A 27,590-nucleotide genomic window follows, 5' to 3' on the forward strand; every position below is an offset into this window, starting at 1 on the left:
GAAAAAAAACGAGAAACAAACCCATGTGAATATGGGTCAAATTATCTAGGCGGAGCACTTCGTTCAAAGAAAAACGCAACAGAATTGTTTGCGTTGAACAAAGACAATGGTGCCTGCAGACATCGAATGTGTATTGTGGATAAAAAATGGCCAGTGGGGTGGGACAATTTTTCTTGAATTAAGTGTTTATGGGAAAAGTTCACGATTTTTTTCTTACCCTGTAGTCAGATTTATTTGCTTGTTTTAAGCATAAAATAACAGGAGAAGAAATTGTGTAGGGGGAGCAGAGGGTTTTTTTTCGTTCAAAGAAAAGCAGCGTGGCACGAATGAATGTTTGGCTGAAATGCTATCGTAATTTCCCCCTTAATTTTCCTTACAAACATGAAACCAGAGAGAAGGGTCAGTTGGCATCGAATTGCACCTTGTATTCGGTGATTGATTGAGGAAAAATATGCGTATGTGTATATATATACTTGTTTTGTTGAACAGAGACAATGGCCGCGTGCTCCAGCGTCACCTATATGCCTATTTCACAAAATGGCGGCTTTGACCGGAAGTAGGGAAAACATCGTTCAGGTTGCACCACTACGATGGCCACTCAATATAGTATGGACTGACAGCTGCTTTGTTTTCTCCTACACATGAATTTACTTGTAAAAATAACAATAACAGATATTGTCGATTGGTGTTATATTATTTTTTTAGCATTTCGTATTATCAAAATATATCATATGTTAGACAGCTTATCAATTTTAAATAAAATAACGAGACATACATAACTATTCGTGTCTGCTCCCGTTTATTGTAATGAGTGTGCACATTTGGAGAAATACTTAGACATTTTACTTCTTATTTCTTTAGACTGAATAATTATTTCTTATTAATTCCAAAGTATGCGACCCGATGATCTAATCGTGGTGTATGTGCTATTCCTCGTTTGTTTGCCTGCATCCATTGCTTTACGGCTTGCTTGTTGCGTTTAAATGCACATTTGATTTCTTTACCAGCATTGGATTTAGACCATTCAATGAGAAGAGTTAACAGCGTTTATTATGATTGATAAGCCCTCAACGGAGAATGAGGTCGGCATACATTAAAAGCCTTATTTTGTTTTTATCGTGTGCCTTCCAAAATGTATGCGACGAAACTTAAATCACGCAAAATATGAATGGTAACTAGACGTGCTTGTTGTGTGCAAGGAGTGCATTTATTTGTAAACTTTTGCTAAATCAAAATGGTTTATTTGTATTTGCTTTTTACCTGGGTTTTATCAGGTTCGCAGTCGGGACATTTTTAATCCATAGTGTATGCATAATTAATTTCAAAGAAATAAGAAGTAAAATGTGTAAGTATTCCTCAAAATGTGCTTTGGACTAAGTCCCCCGTCATCACAGCAAACGGGAGCAGACCCGAATAGGTATGTCTAGTTATTTTATTAAAAATTTCCAGCCGTCTGTAAATTTATGTTTGAAAGAAAAAAGTAAATTAATATCTTACTTACTGTTTTTGTCTTGTTTTCTAGTGAATATCTGACAATGCTTAAATGGAGATACATTTACTTGGTAAGCAAAGTGGCTTAAGATATTATGTATTGTAATAGAAAATTGTTATAAAAACGTTTTGTTTTTGCTGGGAATTCTTGTATATATTTCACAGCTATATAATTAATTATAATAACGCACTTTTTGTTGATAAACATGTTAAAAAATACATTAACACATAATAATGTGGCAACAAATCAAATGTGCATTTAAATGCAACAAGCAAAAATAAATAAATAAAGCAAATGCACGGAAAAGAAACGAGGAATAAAAGAAACACCGCGATTAAAAAAATCAGATCGCATACTTTGTAATAATTGAAATAAATTATAAAAATCAACAGGTTTATATTTAAAACAAATAAAAAATATCTGCCAGCGGGGTAAGAAAAATAAACTTAATTCTAGTTTCAACTTAATTCAATAATAAACTCAATTTAGGTTTATTTTTCTTACCCCACTGGCAGATATTTTTACTTGTTTTAAGCCTTAACCTATTACATTTTAGAATTTATTTCAGTAAACAAGACTTAAATTCTAAGCCACTTTGCTTATTAAGTAAATGTATCTCGATTTAAGAATTATTTTTTAACTCGAAAACATTAAGAAAATACTAAGTAAACGAACAAATTGGGATGTTCAAAACACTTAAATATTTTTTTTCACTCTACCCTTCATATTACAGCTGTCGAAAAACCACAGCAACGTTGACAGACCCGGAAGCCATGATACATTAGCAGTTTTTAAAATAAGTTAAATCTAGAATCCTTATTGGTTTTAGATACTTTAAAGCAATGAATGATCTTCTTTCTTTTGAATTGATTTGGTATTATGGAGGAGCTCTGTGTCTGGTTATTGAAGATGATTTGTTCTTTGCTCCTATGTTGGCTTATTTTTTTGTTATTTCCGTTACTATATATATTTTTTTCTTTGTTTTTTCTGATTTGAGGTTATGAAAATGTTTTAATTTGTAATAAAGGTTTTTTGAAAATTCTAAATTCTCTCTATCTCTCTCTCTCTCATGAGCGTGGATCAGATCCTGCATTAAAACATGAACTTCTGATTTGCTAGCTCAACGTTCTACCTCTGGGTTATACAATGAGAACGTATAGAGTTAAATGCCCGCTAGCCTCCACCCCAAAAGCCAGCGCCTTCGCCGGCTCCCCCTTTGGCTGCGTCTATTCCGGTATCGCTTCTCGGCCTTTTGGCTAAGATCAAGTGTAGTATCTGTTCTTATCAGTTTAATGTCTGATACGTCTCCTATCCGGGGACTATATGTTAAATGGATTTTTGACCTTCGGAAATGGAAGCGGAGCTTGCTCCTTCCACTCCATGCATCAACATGGTATTGCAGTGTTTCCATGAATGGTGCGCTCCCCATCTCGGGGATAAATAAGTCAAGTATAAAAAAAGAATTTGCTTCTTTTGTGCGTGAATGACGGTGTTTTTTCTAATCCGTGTGTTTTAAAATTGCTGTGATTTCGTTGGCTTTATTGGTTTAACGAAAAGCTTGCGTGGAAATGAACACGCTGATAAAGAAATGTTTTTGTAATGTATTTAATTAATTTCTTTACAAGTTTGCGGAGGTGATACGAGGACGAATTAAACATCCTCGACACAGCTGAAGGCGCAACAAAAGCGAACGAGACCGATTGGAATGTTAAAAACACCTGAAAACTTTTTTCACTACCCTTCATACTACAGCTGTCGAAAAACCACAGCAACGTCGACAGACCTGGAAGCATAGCTGTACTTGTTTAATTCACAACGACAACGGGTAAGTCATTGAGCCCTGTGTTTTTATTTATCCACGTTCTAAAATTGCTATGCTTTCGTTGTTTCTTGATTGCTCTGTACATTTCTTTGTTTCTATTCCACGTAAAGTTACTTTGTAATAACGAAACCATATATTTGAATGCGCAATTTAAATCCATTTGATTTAAATTGTTTCACATATTTCACTCTACACGGTTCAACCGGGCTGGAAACGGAATAAAAACAGGGTAGATCTCGAAGAATGTTTGGTCTCAGACGTGGCTTCGTGCGCTTTCCACCTGGTCACACACAGTAAATGAAATGTTAGTCGGACGGCCTCCGGGGGCGCCGTCGATGTGATCGGTCACAGGAAGATGCGGCCGTCTGGCCTCAAAGGGTGTCGCTCATACTTACCTGGCAGGGGAGACACCATGATCATGAAGGTGGTTCACCCAGGGCGAGGCTCAGCCATTGCACTCCGGTTGGGCTGACCCTTTGCGAATTCCCCAAATGTGGGAATCTCGACTGCAAAATTTCTGATAGTGGGGGACTGCGTTCGCGCTCTCCCCTGACCTTTGTGTTAAAAATAGATTCGCTTGTCGTTTTACGTAAAATCCAAGAGACGTCTAACCACGGCCCAAGAATACATTAGTCATCAAAAAAGCGGCTATTCAACGACTACATAACTTTTAATAGACAGCGAATAAGTGTCTAGGCTAAAACAAGGCTGTATTTGGGCTGTCAGTGAAAATCTAATAGCCGTTTGACCATTCCAAACGAATAGACTAGCCATTAAATAGAACCACAATCAAACGGCTACATGTCTAAGAGCACAAAATAATGCTTAGATGATTCTTTTACTTCCAATATAAGAGGTTCTCGGGAATGGCAATCATCCAAACTAATAAATTATAAAGGCTTTTATAAGAAAATGACAACAGTTAAACAACCTAGACAGCGTTGGGCAATACAAAATGCTAATAAATACAAGACAAATTGAAATATTGTACATGCATGTACATTAAACAAGCCAACAAATCTGCCAATGGGCTACGACAATTTTTCTTGAATTAAGTGTTTATATCTAGATTTGTTTCTTACCCCTTTGGCAGATTTATTTGCTTGTTTTAAGCCCAAATTCTGAGTTTTTTCTCCCTAAAGGCTAGGTTTATTTTCTTAGGGCATTTTGCTCATCAAAAAATGCATCTTATTTTAAGACTTTCTAGATATTTGTATAGTTAAAACAGTTCGAAATAACAAGTAAGAAATGATTTTTTGCAATGTATTCATTCATTCGCTACCCTTCATACTACAGCTGTCGAAAAACCACAGCAACGTCGACAGACCTGGAAGCGTAGCTGTATTTGTTTAACTCACAAAGACAACGGGTAAAGTATTTTCTTGATTACCTAAATGACTTGCTGTAAGAAAATAAGTTTAGGTTTAAGGGGGGGAAATACAGTTTAAAGGGATATTTCAATTTATGATGATAATTCTGTCATCATTTACTCATGCATACAGGCTTACAACAACACGAGGATTAGTTTTTTTTCTGAGTAACACAAAAGAAGGTATTTTGAGGAATGATGGTAAACCCACAGCAGATAGTCACCATTGACTTCCATAGTAGGAATAAAAAAATATGATGGAATTTAATAGGTACCATCAACCGTGTGCTAACCATCACTTTGCAAAATATTTTCTTCATCATTTATCACGATACTTCCAAAATATTTTTTCCTACTAAGTCAATATTTCATTATTTGCTTTACAAGCTTAAAAATGATGGTGACAGGATTCCATGGTAATCACAAACAGGTAAACAAGTAAAATAATCACTATTTACTTTTAAAAGCATTTTGAAAATTGCTTGCTTATGCTGGGAGTAAAGGTATTTCATGCAAAAGGTATTTCCTCTTTAAAAGGTAATGTATGCTTCTTTTAAAGCTGACACATTTGCCACATTAAAATAACAGAAATGTGTACTGTTTAAACTTTTTGGAGCCGGTGTGTCTGTGTTCTTGGGGCACACATCTACATGTAAAAGCAGAATTGCTTATTATTCTTCTCTATTTCTTGTATAGGTCAATTATGAGTGAAGAACCGTTCACCAAATGAAGACCGCAGCCAGGTGACGGGATCCTGTGGTAATCACAAACAGGTAAACCAGTAAAATAATCATCATTTAATGTTAAAATAATTTTGAAAATTGAAGTTCTGTGTGTTCTTATTGTACTTTATTTATTTCTGCAGGTAAGCACCATACCGTAAGCTTCATTCCCTTTATAACAGGTAAGGTTCATACTGTTTTATTCTTTTGTACTGTTTTATTCGTACTGTTTTAAATCATTCAGTAAATGCAAAGTTAAACTGATGTGTTTTTAATCTAGATTTAAAAGTGTCTACTGTTGAAGCACATCTGATCTCTTCTGAAAGCTGATAATAACTGAATGCTGAGGCACCTTGTTTTGAGTGAACCCTTGTTTTTTTCTAAATGACCTGATCCTATTGATCCGAGTAATCGGTTTCATATTCGATTAGCATATCTGTCATGTATTGTAGCCATGAAGTGGTTTTTAAACAAGAAACAGTACTTTTTAAATCCATTGACCATTGCAATAATCGGCCCTGCTGGTGATGAAAGCATGAACAAGTTTCTCTAAGTCCTGTCTTGAGACAAAACCTCTAATTCTGGCAATATTTCTGAGATGGTAGTAAAAGCAGAATTCCTTATTATTTTTCTCTATCTCAGGCTCTACGGCATATATGTCATGATTTTATTTGTCTATTTATATGTCTATTTACAAGGACTGCCTTGGCCAAATGTTATTGTTAATTAATATTGAAGCAGTTATTTAACATAGGTCCTTTGAGTAGTGATTTGTGTAATGATCCATATATCTATTTTTATGTATATTTTTAACTTAGGAATGTGATTTTAAAGCTCATATTTGTTATTGTATGACACCTCTCATGTTATGAAAGTAAAAAATAAATGTATTTTCTGATGTCTTGCATTTCTGTTTTTAAACTGTTAATCCTTATCAAGTGCTATACATTAGAAAGTGGATATAGAGTGAAATGCACACGGTGAATAATGAACGCAGACCTTCAGTGCCGGACCTCTGACCCGCTAACCTCCATCCCGACAGCCAGCGCCTTCTCCGGATGCCATTGCGGTATCGCTTCTCGGCTTTTTGGGTAAGATCGAGTGGACACCGGGGACTACACGTTTAAATGGATTTTTGACCTTCGGCTATGGAAGCGAGGCTTGTTCCGTCCACTCCGTGCATCGACTCTGGCGCTTTCCGGGGACAAATAAGGTGAGTTTAAAATCAGAGTTTGCTTCTTTAGTGCGTGGTTGCCAGTTTGTTTGCCAGTCCGTGGTCCATAATACGTTCCGCGTTCGTGGTCTCTCCATCGCTCAGTACTTTTCTGTGTTTCTATTTTACGTAAAGCTAACACCAAAACGATTGTGGAAGGCGCTATATAGATTGTTCTCAAAGAAAAAAAACGAGAAACAAACCCATGTGAATATGGGTCAAATTATCTAGGCGGAGCACTTCGTTCAAAGAAAAACGCAACAGAATTGTTTGCGTTGAACAAAGACAATGGTGCCTGCAGACATCGAATGTGTATTGTGGATAAAAAATGGCCAGTGGGGTGGGACAATTTTTCTTGAATTAAGTGTTTATGGGAAAAGTTCACGAATTTTTTCTTACCCTGTAGTCAGATTTATTTGCTTGTTTTAAGCATAAAATAACAGGAGAAGAAATTGTGTAGGGGGAGCAGAGGGTTTTTTTTCGTTCAAAGAAAAGCAGCGTGGCACGAATGAATGTTTGGCTGAAATGCTATCGTAATTTCCCCCTTAATTTTCCTTACAAACATGAAACCAGAGAGAAGGGTCAGTTGGCATCGAATTGCACCTTGTATTCGGTGATTGATTGAGGAAAAATATGCGTATGTGTATATATATACTTGTTTTGTTGAACAGAGACAATGGCCGCGTGCTCCAGCGTCACCTATATGCCTATTTCACAAAATGGCGGCTTTGACCGGAAGTAGGGAAAACATCGTTCAGGTTGCACCACTACGATGGCCACTCAATATAGTATGGACTGACAGCTGCTTTGTTTTCTCCTACACATGAATTTACTTGTAAAAATAACAATAACAGATATTGTCGATTGGTGTTATATTATTTTTTTAGCATTTCGTATTATCAAAATATATCATATGTTAGACAGCTTATCAATTTTAAATAAAATAACGAGACATACATAACTATTCGTGTCTGCTCCCGTTTATTGTAATGAGTGTGCACATTTGGAGAAATACTTAGACATTTTACTTCTTATTTCTTTAGACTGAATAATTATTTCTTATTAATTCCAAAGTATGCGACCCGATGATCTAATCGTGGTGTATGTGCTATTCCTCGTTTGTTTGCCTGCATCCATTGCTTTACGGCTTGCTTGTTGCGTTTAAATGCACATTTGATTTCTTTACCAGCATTGGATTTAGACCATTCAATGAGAAGAGTTAACAGCGTTTATTATGATTGATAAGCCCTCAACGGAGAATGAGGTCGGCATACATTAAAAGCCTTATTTTGTTTTTATCGTGTGCCTTCCAAAATGTATGCGACGAAACTTAAATCACGCAAAATATGAATGGTAACTAGACGTGCTTGTTGTGTGCAAGGAGTGCATTTATTTGTAAACTTTTGCTAAATCAAAATGGTTTATTTGTATTTGCTTTTTACCTGGGTTTTATCAGGTTCGCAGTCGGGACATTTTTAATCCATAGTGTATGCATAATTAATTTCAAAGAAATAAGAAGTAAAATGTGTAAGTATTCCTCAAAATGTGCTTTGGACTAAGTCCCCCCTCATCACAGCAAACGGGAGCAGACCCGAATAGGTATGTCTAGTTATTTTATTAAAAATTTCCAGCCGTCTGTAAATTTATGTTTGAAAGAAAAAAGTAAATTAATATCTTACTTACTGTTTTTGTCTTGTTTTCTAGTGAATATCTGACAATGCTTAAATGGAGATACATTTACTTGGTAAGCAAAGTGGCTTAAGATATTATGTATTGTAATAGAAAATTGTTATAAAAACGTTTTGTTTTTGCTGGGAATTCTTGTATATATTTCACAGCTATATAATTAATTATAATAACGCACTTTTTGTTGATAAACATGTTAAAAAATACATTAACACATAATAATGTGGCAACAAATCAAATGTGCATTTAAATGCAACAAGCAAAAATAAATAAATAAAGCAAATGCACGGAAAAGAAACGAGGAATAAAAGAAACACCGCGATTAAAAAAATCAGATCGCATACTTTGTAATAATTGAAATAAATTATAAAAATCAACAGGTTTATATTTAAAACAAATAAAAAATATCTGCCAGCGGGGTAAGAAAAATAAACTTAATTCTAGTTTCAACTTAATTCAATAATAAACTCAATTTAGGTTTATTTTTCTTACCCCACTGGCAGATATTTTTACTTGTTTTAAGCCTTAACCTATTACATTTTAGAATTTATTTCAGTAAACAAGACTTAAATTCTAAGCCACTTTGCTTATTAAGTAAATGTATCTCGATTTAAGAATTATTTTTTAACTCGAAAACATTAAGAAAATACTAAGTAAACGAACAAATTGGGATGTTCAAAACACTTAAATATTTTTTTTCACTCTACCCTTCATATTACAGCTGTCGAAAAACCACAGCAACGTTGACAGACCCGGAAGCCATGATACATTAGCAGTTTTTAAAATAAGTTAAATCTAGAATCCTTATTGGTTTTAGATACTTTAAAGCAATGAATGATCTTCTTTCTTTTGAATTGATTTGGTATTATGGAGGAGCTCTGTGTCTGGTTATTGAAGATGATTTGTTCTTTGCTCCTATGTTGGCTTATTTTTTTGTTATTTCCGTTACTATATATATTTTTTTCTTTGTTTTTTCTGATTTGAGGTTATGAAAATGTTTTAATTTGTAATAAAGGTTTTTTGAAAATTCTAAATTCTCTCTATCTCTCTCTCTCTCATGAGCGTGGATCAGATCCTGTATTAAAACATGAACTTCTGATTTGCTAGCTCAACGTTCTACCTCTGGGTTATACAATGAGAACGTATAGAGTTAAATGCCCGCTAGCCTCCACCCCAAAAGCCAGCGCCTTCGCCGGCTCCCCCTTTGGCTGCGTCTATTCCGTTATCGCTTCTCGGCCTTTTGGCTAAGATCAAGTGTAGTATCTGTTCTTATCAGTTTAATGTCTGATACGTCTCCTATCCGGGGACTATATGTTAAATGGATTTTTGACCTTCGGAAATGGAAGCGGAGCTTGCTCCTTCCACTCCATGCATCAACATGGTATTGCAGTGTTTCCATGAATGGTGCGCTCCCCATCTCGGGGATAAATAAGTCAAGTATAAAAAAAGAATTTGCTTCTTTTGTGCGTGAATGACGGTGTTTTTTCTAATCCGTGTGTTTTAAAATTGCTGTGATTTCGTTGGCTTTATTGGTTTAACGAAAAGCTTGCGTGGAAATGAACACGCTGATAAAGAAATGTTTTTGTAATGTATTTAATTAATTTCTTTACAAGTTTGCGGAGGTGATACGAGGACGAATTAAACATCCTCGACACAGCTGAAGGCGCAACAAAAGCGAACGAGACCGATTGGAATGTTAAAAACACCTGAAAACTTTTTTCACTACCCTTCATACTACAGCTGTCGAAAAACCACAGCAACGTCGACAGACCTGGAAGCATAGCTGTACTTGTTTAATTCACAACGACAACGGGTAAGTCATTGAGCCCTGTGTTTTTATTTATCCACGTTCTAAAATTGCTATGCTTTCGTTGTTTCTTGATTGCTCTGTACATTTCTTTGTTTCTATTCCACGTAAAGTTACTTTGTAATAACGAAACCATATATTTGAATGCGCAATTTAAATCCATTTGATTTAAATTGTTTCACATATTTCACTCTACACGGTTCAACCGGGCTGGAAACGGAATAAAAACAGGGTAGATCTCGAAGAATGTTTGGTCTCAGACGTGGCTTCGTGCGCTTTCCACCTGGTCACACACAGTAAATGAAATGTTAGTCGGACGGCCTCCGGGGGCGCCGTCGATGTGATCGGTCACAGGAAGATGCGGCCGTCTGGCCTCAAAGGGTGTCGCTCATACTTACCTGGCAGGGGAGACACCATGATCATGAAGGTGGTTCACCCAGGGCGAGGCTCAGCCATTGCACTCCGGTTGGGCTGACCCTTTGCGAATTCCCCAAATGTGGGAATCTCGACTGCAAAATTTCTGATAGTGGGGGACTGCGTTCGCGCTCTCCCCTGACCTTTGTGTTAAAAATAGATTCGCTTGTCGTTTTACGTAAAATCCAAGAGACGTCTAACCACGGCCCAAGAATACATTAGTCATCAAAAAAGCGGCTATTCAACGACTACATAACTTTTAATAGACAGCGAATAAGTGTCTAGGCTAAAACAAGGCTGTATTTGGGCTGTCAGTGAAAATCTAATAGCCGTTTGACCATTCCAAACGAATAGACTAGCCATTAAATAGAACCACAATCAAACGGCTACATGTCTAAGAGCACAAAATAATGCTTAGATGATTCTTTTACTTCCAATATAAGAGGTTCTCGGGAATGGCAATCATCCAAACTAATAAATTATAAAGGCTTTTATAAGAAAATGACAACAGTTAAACAACCTAGACAGCGTTGGGCAATACAAAATGCTAATAAATACAAGACAAATTGAAATATTGTACATGCATGTACATTAAACAAGCCAACAAATCTGCCAATGGGCTACGACAATTTTTCTTGAATTAAGTGTTTATATCTAGATTTGTTTCTTACCCCTTTGGCAGATTTATTTGCTTGTTTTAAGCCCAAATTCTGAGTTTTTTCTCCCTAAAGGCTAGGTTTATTTTCTTAGGGCATTTTGCTCATCAAAAAATGCATCTTATTTTAAGACTTTCTAGATATTTGTATAGTTAAAACAGTTCGAAATAACAAGTAAGAAATGATTTTTTGCAATGTATTCATTCATTCGCTACCCTTCATACTACAGCTGTCGAAAAACCACAGCAACGTCGACAGACCTGGAAGCGTAGCTGTATTTGTTTAACTCACAAAGACAACGGGTAAAGTATTTTCTTGATTACCTAAATGACTTGCTGTAAGAAAATAAGTTTAGGTTTAAGGGGGGGAAATACAGTTTAAAGGGATATTTCAATTTATGATGATAATTCTGTCATCATTTACTCATGCATACAGGCTTACAACAACACGAGGATTAGTTTTTTTCTGAGTAACACAAAAGAAGGTATTTTGAGGAATGATGGTAAACCCACAGCAGATAGTCACCATTGACTTCCATAGTAGGAATAAAAAAATATGATGGAATTTAATAGGTACCATCAACCGTGTGCTAACCATCACTTTGCAAAATATTTTCTTCATCATTTATCACGATACTTCCAAAATATTTTTTCCTACTAAGTCAATATTTCATTATTTGCTTTACAAGCTTAAAAATGATGGTGACAGGATTCCATGGTAATCACAAACAGGTAAACAAGTAAAATAATCACTATTTACTTTTAAAAGCATTTTGAAAATTGCTTGCTTATGCTGGGAGTAAAGGTATTTCATGCAAAAGGTATTTCCTCTTTAAAAGGTAATGTATGCTTCTTTTAAAGCTGACACATTTGCCACATTATAATAACAGAAATGTGTACTGTTTAAACTTTTTGGAGCCGGTGTGTCTGTGTTCTTGGGGCACACATCTACATGTAAAAGCAGAATTGCTTATTATTCTTCTCTATTTCTTGTATAGGTCAATTATGAGTGAAGAACCGTTCACCAAATGAAGACCGCAGCCAGGTGACGGGATCCTGTGGTAATCACAAACAGGTAAACCAGTAAAATAATCATCATTTAATGTTAAAATAATTTTGAAAATTGAAGTTCTGTGTGTTCTTATTGTACTTTATTTATTTCTGCAGGTAAGCACCATACCGTAAGCTTCATTCCCTTTATAACAGGTAAGGTTCATACTGTTTTATTCTTTTGTACTGTTTTATTCGTACTGTTTTAAATCATTCAGTAAATGCAAAGTTAAACTGATGTGTTTTTAATCTAGATTTAAAAGTGTCTACTGTTGAAGCACATCTGATCTCTTCTGAAAGCTGATAATAACTGAATGCTGAGGCACCTTGTTTTGAGTGAACCCTTGTTTTTTCTAAATGACCTGATCCTATTGATCCGAGTAATCGGTTTCATATTCGATTAGCATATCTGTCATGTATTGTAGCCATGAAGTGGTTTTTAAACAAGAAACAGTACTTTTTAAATCCATTGACCATTGCAATAATCGGCCCTGCTGGTGATGAAAGCATGAACAAGTTTCTCTAAGTCCTGTCTTGAGACAAAACCTCTAATTCTGGCAATATTTCTGAGATGGTAGTAAAAGCAGAATTCCTTATTATTTTTCTCTATCTCAGGCTCTACGGCATATATGTCATGATTTTATTTGTCTATTTATATGTCTATTTACAAGGACTGCCTTGGCCAAATGTTATTGTTAATTAATATTGAAGCAGTTATTTAACATAGGTCCTTTGAGTAGTGATTTGTGTAATGATCCATATATCTATTTTTATGTATATTTTTAACTTAGGAATGTGATTTTAAAGCTCATATTTGTTATTGTATGACACCTCTCATGTTATGAAAGTAAAAAATAAATGTATTTTCTGATGTCTTGCATTTCTGTTTTTAAACTGTTAATCCTTATCAAGTGCTATACATTAGAAAGTGGATATAGAGTGAAATGCACACGGTGAATAATGAACGCAGACCTTCAGTGCCGGACCTCTGACCCGCTAACCTCCATCCCGACAGCCAGCGCCTTCTCCGGATGCCATTGCGGTATCGCTTCTCGGCTTTTTGGGTAAGATCGAGTGGACACCGGGGACTACACGTTTAAATGGATTTTTGACCTTCGGCTATGGAAGCGAGGCTTGTTCCGTCCACTCCGTGCATCGACTCTGGCGCTTTCCGGGGACAAATAAGGTGAGTTTAAAATCAGAGTTTGCTTCTTTAGTGCGTGGTTGCCAGTTTGTTTGCCAGTCCGTGGTCCATAATACGTTCCGCGTTCGTGGTCTCTCCATCGCTCAGTACTTTTCTGTGTTTCTATTTTACGTAAAGCTAACACCAAAACGATTGTGGAAGGCGCTATATAGATTGTTCTCAAAGAAAAAAAACGAGAAACAAACCCATGTGAATATGGGTCAAATTATCTAGGCGGAGCACTTCGTTCAAAGAAAAACGCAACAGAATTGTTTGCGTTGAACAAAGACAATGGTGCCTGCAGACATCGAATGTGTATTGTGGATAAAAAATGGCCAGTGGGGTGGGACAATTTTTCTTGAATTAAGTGTTTATGGGAAAAGTTCACGAATTTTTTCTTACCCTGTAGTCAGATTTATTTGCTTGTTTTAAGCATAAAATAACAGGAGAAGAAATTGTGTAGGGGGAGCAGAGGGTTTTTTTTCGTTCAAAGAAAAGCAGCGTGGCACGAATGAATGTTTGGCTGAAATGCTATCGTAATTTCCCCCTTAATTTTCCTTACAAACATGAAACCAGAGAGAAGGGTCAGTTGGCATCGAATTGCACCTTGTATTCGGTGATTGATTGAGGAAAAATATGCGTATGTGTATATATATACTTGTTTTGTTGAACAGAGACAATGGCCGCGTGCTCCAGCGTCACCTATATGCCTATTTCACAAAATGGCGGCTTTGACCGGAAGTAGGGAAAACATCGTTCAGGTTGCACCACTACGATGGCCACTCAATATAGTATGGACTGACAGCTGCTTTGTTTTCTCCTACACATGAATTTACTTGTAAAAATAACAATAACAGATATTGTCGATTGGTGTTATATTATTTTTTTAGCATTTCGTATTATCAAAATATATCATATGTTAGACAGCTTATCAATTTTAAATAAAATAACGAGACATACATAACTATTCGTGTCTGCTCCCGTTTATTGTAATGAGTGTGCACATTTGGAGAAATACTTAGACATTTTACTTCTTATTTCTTTAGACTGAATAATTATTTCTTATTAATTCCAAAGTATGCGACCCGATGATCTAATCGTGGTGTATGTGCTATTCCTCGTTTGTTTGCCTGCATCCATTGCTTTACGGCTTGCTTGTTGCGTTTAAATGCACATTTGATTTCTTTACCAGCATTGGATTTAGACCATTCAATGAGAAGAGTTAACAGCGTTTATTATGATTGATAAGCCCTCAACGGAGAATGAGGTCGGCATACATTAAAAGCCTTATTTTGTTTTTATCGTGTGCCTTCCAAAATGTATGCGACGAAACTTAAATCACGCAAAATATGAATGGTAACTAGACGTGCTTGTTGTGTGCAAGGAGTGCATTTATTTGTAAACTTTTGCTAAATCAAAATGGTTTATTTGTATTTGCTTTTTACCTGGGTTTTATCAGGTTCGCAGTCGGGACATTTTTAATCCATAGTGTATGCATAATTAATTTCAAAGAAATAAGAAGTAAAATGTGTAAGTATTCCTCAAAATGTGCTTTGGACTAAGTCCCCCGTCATCACAGCAAACGGGAGCAGACCCGAATAGGTATGTCTAGTTATTTTATTAAAAATTTCCAGCCGTCTGTAAATTTATGTTTGAAAGAAAAAAGTAAATTAATATCTTACTTACTGTTTTTGTCTTGTTTTCTAGTGAATATCTGACAATGCTTAAATGGAGATACATTTACTTGGTAAGCAAAGTGGCTTAAGATATTATGTATTGTAATAGAAAATTGTTATAAAAACGTTTTGTTTTTGCTGGGAATTCTTGTATATATTTCACAGCTATATAATTAATTATAATAACGCACTTTTTGTTGATAAACATGTTAAAAAATACATTAACACATAATAATGTGGCAACAAATCAAATGTGCATTTAAATGCAACAAGCAAAAATAAATAAATAAAGCAAATGCACGGAAAAGAAACGAGGAATAAAAGAAACACCGCGATTAAAAAAATCAGATCGCATACTTTGTAATAATTGAAATAAATTATAAAAATCAACAGGTTTATATTTAAAACAAATAAAAAATATCTGCCAGCGGGGTAAGAAAAATAAACTTAATTCTAGTTTCAACTTAATTCAATAATAAACTCAATTTAGGTTTATTTTTCTTACCCCACTGGCAGATATTTTTACTTGTTTTAAGCCTTAACCTATTACATTTTAGAATTTATTTCAGTAAACAAGACTTAAATTCTAAGCCACTTTGCTTATTAAGTAAATGTATCTCGATTTAAGAATTATTTTTTAACTCGAAAACATTAAGAAAATACTAAGTAAACGAACAAATTGGGATGTTCAAAACACTTAAATTTTTTTTTCACTCTACCCTTCATATTACAGCTGTCGAAAAACCACAGCAACGTTGACAGACCCGGAAGCCATGATACATTAGCAGTTTTTAAAATAAGTTAAATCTAGAATCCTTATTGGTTTTAGATACTTTAAAGCAATGAATGATCTTCTTTCTTTTGAATTGATTTGGTATTATGGAGGAGCTCTGTGTCTGGTTATTGAAGATGATTTGTTCTTTGCTCCTATGTTGGCTTATTTTTTTGTTATTTCCGTTACTATATATATTTTTTTCTTTGTTTTTTCTGATTTGAGGTTATGAAAATGTTTTAATTTGTAATAAAGGTTTTTTGAAAATTCTAAATTCTCTCTATCTCTCTCTCTCTCATGAGCGTGGATCAGATCCTGCATTAAAACATGAACTTCTGATTTGCTAGCTCAACGTTCTACCTCTGGGTTATACAATGAGAACGTATAGAGTTAAATGCCCGCTAGCCTCCACCCCAAAAGCCAGCGCCTTCGCCGGCTCCCCCTTTGGCTGCGTCTATTCCGGTATCGCTTCTCGGCCTTTTGGCTAAGACTGCGATCGACTTCTCTGTTTGGGAAGTAGATTATTGCTAAACAGTGGCATTAATCTTTACCAACGGAGGGAAATTTTGGACATACTTGTGGATCATTTTCTGTTTGTACGGAATTACAGTTTTTTTCAGGGTAAATAACATCTCGCCGTAAAAGGAGAAAAACTCGCGTCTACGGGTAAGTGCCTCTTATTCCTTTCGCTTTTACTATTTATTGCTTTGTGTAGTTTTTTAGTTATTTATTTGGTAGTTTAATCTTTTAGATATTTATTGTTGGTTTTAGTTATTTATTGGCTGGCGGTGCCTCCAGCATGGCGGCTGCTAGGGCCGGTATGCGGAGGCACCATAGCGTGCGCTTTTTGTTTAATAAAAATAACGATGGGACGTTAATGGTAATGTCTAGGCTTGATTTCTCACGTAAGTTAGTACAAAAAGTGTTGGGTTTCTCGGTGACTGACGTGAACTGCTTATTGACTTTGCCCCAAAACCGTGGATTTGATTTAAGTTTTAATAGCGCTTCACTGCTCAACGTTTTCTGGTCTCGGTTTGAAACGTTAAAAGCCAATTTTTCCATGTTCACAGTGGAGAAACTGACTGATAATTCGCTTAAGGTAGTAATTGTCAGGATGTTTAATGAAACTGTGAGTGGAGAGGACATTTATGTGTGGTTGGCTAGATATTGCTCTATTCGTGGACAGCCAGTTAAGGTGTTAGATGAAGACGGCATCTGGAACTGCGCTTGGAGAGTGCCCATTAAACAATGGGAGAATCCAAGCGGGTTTCACGGCTTGAGTCAAATACCTTCCATGATTGTGCTGGGCGAAAATAGAGGTTACATTCATTATCAAGGGATGCCCAAATTGTGCCGCAAGTGTGGCCAAAATGGGCATCTCGCCGAGGCATGCCAGGAAATAGTGTGTGGAAAGTGCAGAGAAATTGGTCACGTTTTTGATGAATGTACCAATGGCAGGAAGTGCAATCTCTGTGGGGAATTTAACCATCTTTATAGAGATTGCCCTAAATCGTTTGCCAACATACTGAAAGCTAAAATGGCCGCCCCAAACAACCCGATCAGAGAGGAAGAGGCGGTCCCTGAGGTTTTGGAGGGAATTTCAAATACTCATTCAAGCCCAGGGATTGGCCAAAACGGAGCGGAGGGGGCGGTCCAAGGGGCGGAGCCAGAAGCGAGTAACGGCCGGGAAGATGAAGCTCCTCCCCCCCAACAAGACAAGGTAAAGTTATGTGTGGTGACAGACAAGGAAAGGGAAGAGGAGGAGTCAGATGAATCAGACGCCTCCTCTTTGATAACAGTACCAGAAGTAGAAATGGAAGAAAATTATATTGAAAGCACCGGTGATATAACTTCTGATTGGTTACCAAATGCACAATTGCAAAAAAGACCTGCGGGGTCCCCTTTGTGTCAAACAGAGGAGAAAAAATTGAGGTCCACCAGTTCGGGTGACAATGAGGAGGACAGGGTGTGGCCCTCAGTATCCCCGAATGAGGTATCTTTTCTGCAAATACAGCTGAGAACATCATCGCCAAAGGAGCCGCAAGAGAATTTCTCTGCGGATCCCAAGGTGATAGGCACTCCTCCTCCTGAACCTAAAACTATTAGTATTAAAGAGGAGCAAGTGTCACAAGAGATTTCATGACCTCAACGAAATGCGTAGTCTTTTAAATAATATGTTTTAATTTCCTTTAAGCTCATGCCTTTTTTACTTAATTTTATCATGGCACTCACAATTTCCACTATTAATGTAAGAAGTGTAAAGTCTATGATAAAAGCACAAATGGTTTTATCATTTTTAAAATCTCAAAAGTCTGATATCTTTTTATTACAAGAATGTGGCTTACCTTTTTTATCTAGTTACAGGATGTGGGAGGAGAAATGGACGCCGGGACCCTCCATATGGAGCGGGTCAAATTTTAACAAAAACGACGGAGTGGCGATTTTACTAAATAACCCTCATATCTTGGTGAAGGGGAGCACGGTGGTAAGAGATGGACGGGCCATTTTAGCAAACTTGACTTTTTTAGATAGAGATTTTAAAGTGTTAAATGTGTATGGTTTTACAGGTAAAAATGATAGGTATGAGCTTTTAGAGGAACTGCAGTCCCACATGCTTGGGAGGGCACCTTTAGTGGTTGGGGGGGATTTTAATTGTGTCTTAGCTAAGACAGACAGGAAGAGGGCAGGGGAGGATTTTAAGTTTGACAAGACGTCAGTTTTATTGCAAAGTTTGGTTAAGGATTTTAAATTAGTTGACTGTTTTAAGACTTTGCATCCAAGAGAGCCGGGCTACACCTGGGTCAGTGGTGATGGCACCAATGCCTCGCGCATCGACTACATCTTCGTGCGCGACTGTCCGCCAACTGATGCTAGATTAACACCCTTGTTTTTTACTGATCACGCTATGTTGTCTTGCACACTTTCCCTCACCAGCAACCTGACGATAGGGAGAGGGATCTGGAAACTGAATTGCTCCCTGTTGCAGAACGAGGAGATAGTTAGAGAATACAGGGAGCAATTCAGTCAATGGCAGACCCTCCAGGACTTTTTTGATTCACATGCACAGTGGTGGGAAATGGTGAAGCATCGGACAAAACTGTTTTTTAGACAGAAAGGGACGGAAAAAAAGAACAAAGAAAAGCGATGCATGTTGGGACTGCAAAAAAGACTACAAAAGTATTTTAAGTTAGTAAATGAGGGCTTTGATTTTAATGAAGAATTAAAAGAGGTTAAGAAGAAAATGGCTGAGATCGAAAAAGAAAGAAATAAAGGGGTGATTTTAAGGAGTCAAGAAAAAGATATAGAAGAAGGTGAAAAATGTACACGATACTTTTTTAAGAAAATTATAACAAACAAGGGGCTAATAGCTAAACTTAAAAATGGCGACAAGGAAGTCAGTAACACTGAAGGAATTTTAGAGGAAGTGGAAACATTTTATAAGGATTTATACAAAAAGAAAGAAGTAACTGATGAAGCAATAAGTAAAGTTCTGGAAAACTTAAATAAGAAAATTGATAATGAGTGTGAGGTTTTAACCCAAGATTTTACTATTTTAGAGCTCACTAAAGGCATGAAGGATTTCAAAACAGGTAAGTCACCGGGAAGTGATGGCCTTCCGGTGGAGTTTTATGCAAAATTTTGGGACATTTTAGCACCAGAACTTTTAAAGGCTTTTAATGACTTTGACAGACTGGACCGACTCCCTGACAGTTTTAGAATAGGTATTGTTTCACTTCTACACAAAAAAGGGGATAAGACCGATTTGAAAACGTGGAGACCAATCAGCCTTTTAAACCTTGACTGTAAACTTTTTAGTAAGCTTTTAGCATCACGAATGTCTATGTTTTTAAAAGATGTGATCCACCCGGATCAAGCATGCGCTGTGCCCGGGAAGAGGATCACAGACAGCCTGATATTGATTAGAGACGTCATCTGTTTTGCGAGAGACAGAAACATTGGCCTAATAGTGTTAAATTTAGACTTTGAAAAAGCTTTTGACCGTGTCTCGCACCAGTACCTTTTGCAGGTACTGTGTAAAATGGGGTTCCCAGGGAGGTTCTTAGCGTGGGTGGGATTGCTGTATAACGATATAACCAGCAAAATCCTTGTTAACGGGCATCTAACAAATGCTGTCAATATACACAGCGGCGTCCGTCAGGGCTGCCCGTTATCTCCGCTCCTGTATGTGGCTTGCATAGAGCCACTGGCACAGCTCTTGAGAAGGGACCAACGGATCGAAGGTTTTAAAGTACCAGGAATGGGAGGAGTGACAACAAAATGTGTGTTATATATGGATGACGTGACAATTTTAACTACTGACTTTTTATCTGTCCGGAGAGCTTTGGAGTTAACAGACTTTTATGGACAGGCCTCAGGCTCAATATTAAACAGGAACAAGTCTGAGGCCCAGCTCTTTGGACAGTTGGGTGATATAGACTTGGGAGGACTGGACGTGACACTCAGAAAAACGGACATAAAAATTTTAGGTGTAAAATTTGACAGTGAGGGTGGGGGAAGTGGTAACTGGAGTGGAATTTTAGGCAAAGTGAGACAGCGACTAGGACTGTGGGGACTGAGGACTTTGACTATGGAGGGAAAGATTTTAGTTTTTAAAGCTGTGATTTTACCCCTGTTTTTATTATTGTGTTCTGTTTTTAGCCCCCCCAGGTTCTTCATTTTAGCTGTAGAAAGAGCAGTTTTTTATTTCCTTTGGGGTTCTAAGTGGGAGAGGACACGAAGAGAAATCATCAAAAAGAGAAAGGAAAACGGAGGGAAAGGTCTTCCGGACCTCAGCTTGTTTTTAGGGAGTAATTTCACAGCATTACACATCAAGTACGCTACGGCCCCATCAAGTAGTGCGACCACAGCAATGGTTAAGTTTTGGATGGGGTCGTATTTACGCACTTTAAAAGTTTTAAAAGTAGATCTCAGAGCCCCAGTGTCTTTTAACTTGCCAAAAGAATATGGTTTTATTAAGAAATTTTTAAAGAAATATGATTGTGAAAACCAAAATTTGAACGTTTTAACTAATCATAAAAAAATAATCTCTGTTGTGCAGGATCGGGAGAAGGTGAGCCCAGTGTCAGGCCTAATGGAGAGCGAGGCAAAGACTGCGTGGAGGAACGCAGCCCACCCTGCCCTCCAGAACCGGCATAAGGACCTTTCGTGGATGGCGGCCCATGAGATCCTCCCGACCAGGGCGGTTATGCACTCCAGGGGCATGTCCACCAACGCAAAATGCCCACGGCCTGGGTGTGATCAACAGGAGACCGTGCGGCATGTCCTCTGGGAGTGCGGCGCTGCACAGGACCAGTGGACCGCGACCGGCCCCCTAGTTTTCCCGTGCCTGCCAGCGGGTGGAGTCCAGATGGACTACAAACTCGCCGTCCTAGGGGTGGGCTGGAGCATGAAGGACTTAACAAAAAAACAGTTTACACAGCTCTGGCTCACCCTGAACGCTATAAAGCATGCAATCTGGACTGCCAGAAACCTGCTGGTGGGGAAACGGGTGACGGTGCCCCTCCACGCCACTGTAAGGACGGTCGAGCACATGCTGCAGGGGCACCGCACCTAATCATTCGGATGGGGGGGCCGGGGTTGCCACAGAGAGGGTCCTGGCCGCCACCGACCCTGGTCGCCCGTAGATGCACCCTCACCACCATTGGCTACGGGAACAGCGGGCCAGCGGGTGGGGATCTCCTCTGGGTCCCTGAAGCAGGGTCTGATGGCTTGAAACTGAGGGCCAGGGGTGGGCCGGAAGGGAAGGCTCACCTCCCCGGTCCAGTATAATAGAACACTGTTTTCACCCCATTTTATCTTGCTTTTACTGATTAGAGGCTTACAAATTACTGTTTTAAATGCTATTTTAACACTGTTTTTTATCCTGGTTCTTAAAACACACTGGAAGCACTTGCAAATAGCTAATGTTATTCTAAAAAATTAAGTATATTGAACTGTAGTTATTTTTAATGGTTTTAAAGATAACATAAATTGTATAGAGGTGCTTTTAAATAGCATGTGGATATCTTATATTTTGTGTTTTAGAGTTTCAGGATTTAAATTGCGTTTTTAATCCTCATTAAAATTATGTTTTATTTCAGATCTATTTTTTGTTTTTAGACCTGCATGTGCAGGGGTATAAAATGTTTTATGTAACCTGACTTGTTTACAGCATGTGCTGTTATTTATATGATGATCTTGTTTCAATAAACAAAAATAGAAAAAAAAAAAAAAAAAATCTGTTCTTATCAGTTTAATGTCTGATACGTCTCCTATCCGGGGACTATATGTTAAATGGATTTTTGACCTTCGGAAATGGAAGCGGAGCTTGCTCCTTCCACTCCATGCATCAACATGGTATTGCAGTGTTTCCATGAATGGTGCGCTCCCCATCTCGGGGATAAATAAGTCAAGTATAAAAAAAGAATTTGCTTCTTTTGTGCGTGAATGACGGTGTTTTTTCTAATCCGTGTGTTTTAAAATTGCTGTGATTTCGTTGGCTTTATTGGTTTAACGAAAAGCTTGCGTGGAAATGAACACGCTGATAAAGAAATGTTTTTGTAATGTATTTAATTAATTTCTTTACAAGTTTGCGGAGGTGATACGAGGACGAATTAAACATCCTCGACACAGCTGAAGGCGCAACAAAAGCGAACGAGACCGATTGGAATGTTAAAAACACCTGAAAACTTTTTTCACTACCCTTCATACTACAGCTGTCGAAAAACCACAGCAACGTCGACAGACCTGGAAGCATAGCTGTACTTGTTTAATTCACAACGACAACGGGTAAGTCATTGAGCCCTGTGTTTTTATTTATCCACGTTCTAAAATTGCTATGCTTTCGTTGTTTCTTGATTGCTCTGTACATTTCTTTGTTTCTATTCCACGTAAAGTTACTTTGTAATAACGAAACCATATATTTGAATGCGCAATTTAAATCCATTTGATTTAAATTGTTTCACATATTTCACTCTACACGGTTCAACCGGGCTGGAAACGGAATAAAAACAGGGTAGATCTCGAAGAATGTTTGGTCTCAGACGTGGCTTCGTGCGCTTTCCACCTGGTCACACACAGTAAATGAAATGTTAGTCGGACGGCCTCCGGGGGCGCCGTCGATGTGATCGGTCACAGGAAGATGCGGCCGTCTGGCCTCAAAGGGTGTCGCTCATACTTACCTGGCAGGGGAGACACCATGATCATGAAGGTGGTTCACCCAGGGCGAGGCTCAGCCATTGCACTCCGGTTGGGCTGACCCTTTGCGAATTCCCCAAATGTGGGAATCTCGACTGCAAAATTTCTGATAGTGGGGGACTGCGTTCGCGCTCTCCCCTGACCTTTGTGTTAAAAATAGATTCGCTTGTCGTTTTACGTAAAATCCAAGAGACGTCTAACCACGGCCCAAGAATACATTAGTCATCAAAAAAGCGGCTATTCAACGACTACATAACTTTTAATAGACAGCGAATAAGTGTCTAGGCTAAAACAAGGCTGTATTTGGGCTGTCAGTGAAAATCTAATAGCCGTTTGACCATTCCAAACGAATAGACTAGCCATTAAATAGAACCACAATCAAACGGCTACATGTCTAAGAGCACAAAATAATGCTTAGATGATTCTTTTACTTCCAATATAAGAGGTTCTCGGGAATGGCAATCATCCAAACTAATAAATTATAAAGGCTTTTATAAGAAAATGACAACAGTTAAACAACCTAGACAGCGTTGGGCAATACAAAATGCTAATAAATACAAGACAAATTGAAATATTGTACATGCATGTACATTAAACAAGCCAACAAATCTGCCAATGGGCTACGACAATTTTTCTTGAATTAAGTGTTTATATCTAGATTTGTTTCTTACCCCTTTGGCAGATTTATTTGCTTGTTTTAAGCCCAAATTCTGAGTTTTTTCTCCCTAAAGGCTAGGTTTATTTTCTTAGGGCATTTTGCTCATCAAAAAATGCATCTTATTTTAAGACTTTCTAGATATTTGTATAGTTAAAACAGTTCGAAATAACAAGTAAGAAATGATTTTTTGCAATGTATTCATTCATTCGCTACCCTTCATACTACAGCTGTCGAAAAACCACAGCAACGTCGACAGACCTGGAAGCGTAGCTGTATTTGTTTAACTCACAAAGACAACGGGTAAAGTATTTTCTTGATTACCTAAATGACTTGCTGTAAGAAAATAAGTTTAGGTTTAAGGGGGGGAAATACAGTTTAAAGGGATATTTCAATTTATGATGATAATTCTGTCATCATTTACTCATGCATACAGGCTTACAACAACACGAGGATTAGTTTTTTTCTGAGTAACACAAAAGAAGGTATTTTGAGGAATGATGGTAAACCCACAGCAGATAGTCACCATTGACTTCCATAGTAGGAATAAAAAAATATGATGGAATTTAATAGGTACCATCAACCGTGTGCTAACCATCACTTTGCAAAATATTTTCTTCATCATTTATCACGATACTTCCAAAATATTTTTTCCTACTAAGTCAATATTTCATTATTTGCTTTACAAGCTTAAAAATGATGGTGACAGGATTCCATGGTAATCACAAACAGGTAAACAAGTAAAATAATCACTATTTACTTTTAAAAGCATTTTGAAAATTGCTTGCTTATGCTGGGAGTAAAGGTATTTCATGCAAAAGGTATTTCCTCTTTAAAAGGTAATGTATGCTTCTTTTAAAGCTGACACATTTGCCACATTAAAATAACAGAAATGTGTACTGTTTAAACTTTTTGGAGCCGGTGTGTCTGTGTTCTTGGGGCACACATCTACATGTAAAAGCAGAATTGCTTATTATTCTTCTCTATTTCTTGTATAGGTCAATTATGAGTGAAGAACCGTTCACCAAATGAAGACCGCAGCCAGGTGACGGGATCCTGTGGTAATCACAAACAGGTAAACCAGTAAAATAATCATCATTTAATGTTAAAATAATTTTGAAAATTGAAGTTCTGTGTGTTCTTATTGTACTTTATTTATTTCTGCAGGTAAGCACCATACCGTAAGCTTCATTCCCTTTATAACAGGTAAGGTTCATACTGTTTTATTCTTTTGTACTGTTTTATTCGTACTGTTTTAAATCATTCAGTAAATGCAAAGTTAAACTGATGTGTTTTTAATCTAGATTTAAAAGTGTCTACTGTTGAAGCACATCTGATCTCTTCTGAAAGCTGATAATAACTGAATGCTGAGGCACCTTGTTTTGAGTGAACCCTTGTTTTTTCTAAATGACCTGATCCTATTGATCCGAGTAATCGGTTTCATATTCGATTAGCATATCTGTCATGTATTGTAGCCATGAAGTGGTTTTTAAACAAGAAACAGTACTTTTTAAATCCATTGACCATTGCAATAATCGGCCCTGCTGGTGATGAAAGCATGAACAAGTTTCTCTAAGTCCTGTCTTGAGACAAAACCTCTAATTCTGGCAATATTTCTGAGATGGTAGTAAAAGCAGAATTCCTTATTATTTTTCTCTATCTCAGGCTCTACGGCATATATGTCATGATTTTATTTGTCTATTTATATGTCTATTTACAAGGACTGCCTTGGCCAAATGTTATTGTTAATTAATATTGAAGCAGTTATTTAACATAGGTCCTTTGAGTAGTGATTTGTGTAATGATCCATATATCTATTTTTATGTATATTTTTAACTTAGGAATGTGATTTTAAAGCTCATATTTGTTATTGTATGACACCTCTCATGTTATGAAAGTAAAAAATAAATGTATTTTCTGATGTCTTGCATTTCTGTTTTTAAACTGTTAATCCTTATCAAGTGCTATACATTAGAAAGTGGATATAGAGTGAAATGCACACGGTGAATAATGAACGCAGACCTTCAGTGCCGGACCTCTGACCCGCTAACCTCCATCCCGACAGCCAGCGCCTTCTCCGGATGCCATTGCGGTATCCCTTCTCGGCTTTTTGGGTAAGATCGAGTGGACACCGGGGACTACACGTTTAAATGGATTTTTGACCTTCGGCTATGGAAGCGAGGCTTGTTCCGTCCACTCCGTGCATCGACTCTGGCGCTTTCCGGGGACAAATAAGGTGAGTTTAAAATCAGAGTTTGCTTCTTTAGTGCGTGGTTGCCAGTTTGTTTGCCAGTCCGTGGTCCATAATACGTTCCGCGTTCGTGGTCTCTCCATCGCTCAGTACTTTTCTGTGTTTCTATTTTACGTAAAGCTAACACCAAAACGATTGTGGAAGGCGCTATATAGATTGTTCTCAAAGAAAAAAAACGAGAAACAAACCCATGTGAATATGGGTCAAATTATCTAGGCGGAGCACTTCGTTCAAAGAAAAACGCAACAGAATTGTTTGCGTTGAACAAAGACAATGGTGCCTGCAGACATCGAATGTGTATTGTGGATAAAAAATGGCCAGTGGGGTGGGACAATTTTTCTTGAATTAAGTGTTTATGGGAAAAGTTCACGAATTTTTTCTTACCCTGTAGTCAGATTTATTTGCTTGTTTTAAGCATAAAATAACAGGAGAAGAAATTGTGTAGGGGGAGCAGAGGGTTTTTTTTCGTTCAAAGAAAAGCAGCGTGGCACGAATGAATGTTTGGCTGAAATGCTATCGTAATTTCCCCCTTAATTTTCCTTACAAACATGAAACCAGAGAGAAGGGTCAGTTGGCATCGAATTGCACCTTGTATTCGGTGATTGATTGAGGAAAAATATGCGTATGTGTATATATATACTTGTTTTGTTGAACAGAGACAATGGCCGCGTGCTCCAGCGTCACCTATATGCCTATTTCACAAAATGGCGGCTTTGACCGGAAGTAGGGAAAACATCGTTCAGGTTGCACCACTACGATGGCCACTCAATATAGTATGGACTGACAGCTGCTTTGTTTTCTCCTACACATGAATTTACTTGTAAAAATAACAATAACAGATATTGTCGATTGGTGTTATATTATTTTTTTAGCATTTCGTATTATCAAAATATATCATATGTTAGACAGCTTATCAATTTTAAATAAAATAACGAGACATACATAACTATTCGTGTCTGCTCCCGTTTATTGTAATGAGTGTGCACATTTGGAGAAATACTTAGACATTTTACTTCTTATTTCTTTAGACTGAATAATTATTTCTTATTAATTCCAAAGTATGCGACCCGATGATCTAATCGTGGTGTATGTGCTATTCCTCGTTTGTTTGCCTGCATCCATTGCTTTACGGCTTGCTTGTTGCGTTTAAATGCACATTTGATTTCTTTACCAGCATTGGATTTAGACCATTCAATGAGAAGAGTTAACGGCGTTTATTATGATTGATAAGCCCTCAACGGAGAATGAGGTCGGCATACATTAAAAGCCTTATTTTGTTTTTATCGTGTGCCTTCCAAAATGTATGCGACGAAACTTAAATCACGCAAAATATGAATGGTAACTAGACGTGCTTGTTGTGTGCAAGGAGTGCATTTATTTGTAAACTTTTGCTAAATCAAAATGGTTTATTTGTATTTGCTTTTTACCTGGGTTTTATCAGGTTCGCAGTCGGGACATTTTTAATCCATAGTGTATGCATAATTAATTTCAAAGAAATAAGAAGTAAAATGTGTAAGTATTCCTCAAAATGTGCTTTGGACTAAGTCCCCCGTCATCACAGCAAACGGGAGCAGACCCGAATAGGTATGTCTAGTTATTTTATTAAAAATTTCCAGCCGTCTGTAA

General features: G+C 37.3%; 6 non-coding genes across 6 annotated transcripts; all 6 read left to right on the forward strand.

Annotated features, from left to right (window-relative positions):
• The first annotated feature begins 2,728 nt into the window (after positions 1-2,728).
• On the forward strand, positions 2,729-2,919 carry LOC135766071 (U2 spliceosomal RNA). The gene has a single exon (XR_010541314.1). It is a non-coding gene; the product is annotated as a U2 spliceosomal RNA (small nuclear RNA).
• Positions 2,920-3,701: 782 nt separating this feature from the next.
• On the forward strand, positions 3,702-3,866 carry LOC135766068 (U1 spliceosomal RNA). The gene has a single exon (XR_010541311.1). It is a non-coding gene; the product is annotated as a U1 spliceosomal RNA (small nuclear RNA).
• Positions 3,867-9,528: 5,662 nt separating this feature from the next.
• On the forward strand, positions 9,529-9,719 carry LOC135766072 (U2 spliceosomal RNA). The gene has a single exon (XR_010541315.1). It is a non-coding gene; the product is annotated as a U2 spliceosomal RNA (small nuclear RNA).
• A 782-nt stretch (positions 9,720-10,501) lies between these two features.
• Positions 10,502-10,666, forward strand: LOC135766078 (U1 spliceosomal RNA). The gene has a single exon (XR_010541321.1). It is a non-coding gene; the product is annotated as a U1 spliceosomal RNA (small nuclear RNA).
• An 11,390-nt stretch (positions 10,667-22,056) lies between these two features.
• On the forward strand, positions 22,057-22,252 carry LOC135766076 (U2 spliceosomal RNA). The gene has a single exon (XR_010541319.1). It is a non-coding gene; the product is annotated as a U2 spliceosomal RNA (small nuclear RNA).
• A 782-nt stretch (positions 22,253-23,034) lies between these two features.
• On the forward strand, positions 23,035-23,199 carry LOC135766079 (U1 spliceosomal RNA). Its single transcript, XR_010541322.1, has one exon. It is a non-coding gene; the product is annotated as a U1 spliceosomal RNA (small nuclear RNA).
• Positions 23,200-27,590: the final 4,391 nt, after the last annotated feature.

Source organism: Paramisgurnus dabryanus, chromosome 9 (assembly GCF_030506205.2).
Source record: "Paramisgurnus dabryanus chromosome 9, PD_genome_1.1, whole genome shotgun sequence".
Lineage (NCBI taxonomy): Eukaryota > Metazoa > Chordata > Actinopteri > Cypriniformes > Cobitidae > Paramisgurnus > Paramisgurnus dabryanus.